Below are 3,006 nucleotides of genomic sequence, written 5' to 3'. Positions count from 1 at the left end.
CGGTTGGGGGGGGGAAGGGTGTTTGATGATGGACCGATAACCCTCCCGTCTAAGGTTGCAAAGGTTATCCTTGCCTTTGAGTACTCCTGGAAATGTTAACCTTTAAAACAGTCGTGAACCTTGAGCGATCCCGTGTTCCACATTGCCTACCAGACAACCCTCCATAAAATGATCTACATCTCTGCAGATGTTTTGTTTCGAATATGCTTTTTTAAATTCTGTGTAGGCCTTTAATATCAGATTTTGTTCTGCATGCATGCGTGCCTCTCTCCGTCATAAAAAGAGATAAAAAGTATGAAATGCACGTTATATTTCCCAGGGACACCCCGAGGCTTATTCTAGGTGGCACATCATCTTTGTAGGACAGTGCAGATTCTTTCTGCACAGTATTCAAGCAATCCATAGCTTTGACTTACATGCACTTTGATTTACTGTTTTGAAATCGGATAAGTGGTCTATATTTCTTATGCCTTCACCCAAACTATTTATTCGTTTTGTTCCAAAGCTTACTCTTCACACTTAACGAACTCATTCGCTCGTGCACTCTCTTTTTCATTACCTCGTTTTCATTTAAGAATTGTTTTTGCTTTCCTTTGTAATGTGTCTATCTCGTGGTGTTTTGTGGATACGTTTGTGTTGTTTGGTAGAGAGTTGATAATGTGAAAGTTCCAGGTTTAAGCCAGAGTAGCCAGCTAAACTATATTTCTTTTCATACCTCCTGCAAGTCTAATGACCTGTCGGGACGCCTGGTCCCATGTCATAATGAGTATGTGTGGGTGTGTGTGTGTGTGTGTGTGTGTGTGTGTGTGTGTGTGTGTGTGTGTGTGTTCCAGGGTGTGTTTGTATGTGTACGTGTGTGCATTTGTGTGTATGTGTGTATGTGTGTGTGCGTGTGTGTGTATGTGTGTGTGTATGTGTGTGTGTCTATTTGGTCGTCAAACTAAAACAAACTCAGAGATAAAAACAGCTCCCACACTCTTTTGATGCTTTCGATACTGCTAAGTGTGATGAAGGTTTGATCAAATAAACTATGGGGATCACTTCACGGTCAACTCCGTGAAGTTTCATAAGTGATTAAAAGTATTCTGCAAGTAGATGCGTAGGTGAGTTGTAGGACTGTACCACAGGTTTGTTTTCTGTAATAACCCCCTTACTGGTTTGCTTGATAATCATGACTTGCCCCATCGAAAGACAAAGTAATTATCACATTAAGAATACTCTTCTTTTCAGTAGAAATCTGACCTGTAGGGGACAATTCACAGAAACGATATGACTGCAGCTGTCGTTTTGTTGTTCTACTTATTCTTATTCTTGTTGTTGTTTTTTTGTTTGCTTGGGACTGTTGGGGGTTTTTTTTCTTCTTTTAGAGGGTAGAGGTCTAGCGCCTCTTTCAATAGATTTATTCATTCTGAAAGCGGTACCTCAATTCTATGTCTGATAAAGCCGAGCCGGGAAGATGAGGAGACATGAAAACCCAAGAACGGCCTTGAGGATTCGAACCAGCACCATAGCCCACCACGATCCCACGTGGGATGACATTGCTCTTTCTTGTATTCTGTTTTGACTGAATCACCCAATTTTCACAGACTGTCCAAAAAGCACACCCTCAGAAGCATTGCCAGTCATTTTTTTCCTTAAAGACAGAATTTTGCTGACATTGCCTAGCAGAGCTTTTCGACTTTTCTTTTTTCTGAAGTTCTTTAAAAAAGCTATATTGCTGAGCTTTCTCAAAGGATTTTTTTCCTGCGTATCTTTGTGGCAACGTCATCCTCTCTATTCCAGGCATGCAGATTCTAGTGTTGGGCGTCTTTCTTTGAAACATTATTATGATTTTACCTTGAAATGTTAAAAAGGAAAAAGAATACTTAGGGGGTTGCTGGCGAGTGTTCTGGTGTGGTTTGCTCCGTCTTTCCTATAAAGGATATACCGTCCGTATTTGCCTTCCTTCTTTTCTTTGTGAGATACTCTCTGGTAACTCTTCTAATCATTGGTGTTTATATGCCCTATCTATGATGCAAGTGCCGTAAAACTGTTATGAAAAGTAAAAAGCTAAAACAGATTGATTACCCTTTGTTTTTTCACGGTTTCCTATTCGGTACCCGGTGCAAAGAGGTCGTTTTCATATCACGAGCAAGGATTTTTTTCCTAATGTCTTGCTTTTTCACGGTTTCCTATTCGGTACCCGGTGCAAAGAGGTCGTTTTCATATCACGAGCAAGGATCTTTTGCCTAATGTCTTCAGCACCCATTTTTTAAAGACAATTTTGAGAGTACTTTTACTTCGTAATTTGGCTTTCTTGCCGCGGCCTCTACAGCTGAGACAAGTCAAGAAAAGAAAAGGTCGCTTTTTCTAACAGTTCCTAGTAATTTATATTGCTCTTGCAAACATAATAAAAGCACAACTCATTTTGTGGATCTTATTTCTAATTTTGCTTTTTAGTAAAAGTGGGGTCTAAGTTGGGAACTCCGTTAGCCGATTTTTTTAGGCTGATGGTATTGGGGTCTTCAAGACTCTACGCCGCTTTGGCTCGGTCCAATTGGCGATGAACGTTAAATTTGGAGAGCCCTTGCAGAGTTGAAAGTTTTAGTTTTATACGTGTACGATTACTGGTTCTAGAAAACTCAAACCCTCATTTCGGAACTTACACGCTTCTACTCACATGTGAGATCTCCACTCTTTCTGGGGGCCGCATATTTGTCAGTACGGCATCTTGCGTGGAAGACGCTTTCAACTTATTTTAAGAATGGGAGGTCCGAAAGATCTATGTTGACTCGCGAATTTTAATAAACTGTCCCCGTTGTCCAATGCAAGGCCGAGCAGTGATTTTCATCTGCTTAGCCCTTTTCATCAAACGTATCTTTTTTTTCCTCTAAAGATTTCATGACATGTATCCCAGACTTTTTCTGTCGCAAACAGTACATTAAGTTGTTGTTACAGTTGTTTTTGGCCTTCCTCCTCCTTAGGAGACCATGGAGTTGCGCGTTGGTGATCCTCTTTTTGTTTGTG

Source organism: Aplysia californica, unplaced genomic scaffold (assembly GCF_000002075.1).
Source record: "Aplysia californica isolate F4 #8 unplaced genomic scaffold, AplCal3.0 scaffold00012, whole genome shotgun sequence".
NCBI classification, from domain to species: Eukaryota; Metazoa; Mollusca; class Gastropoda; order Aplysiida; family Aplysiidae; genus Aplysia; species Aplysia californica.
This window is presented reverse-complemented; position numbering follows the sequence as displayed.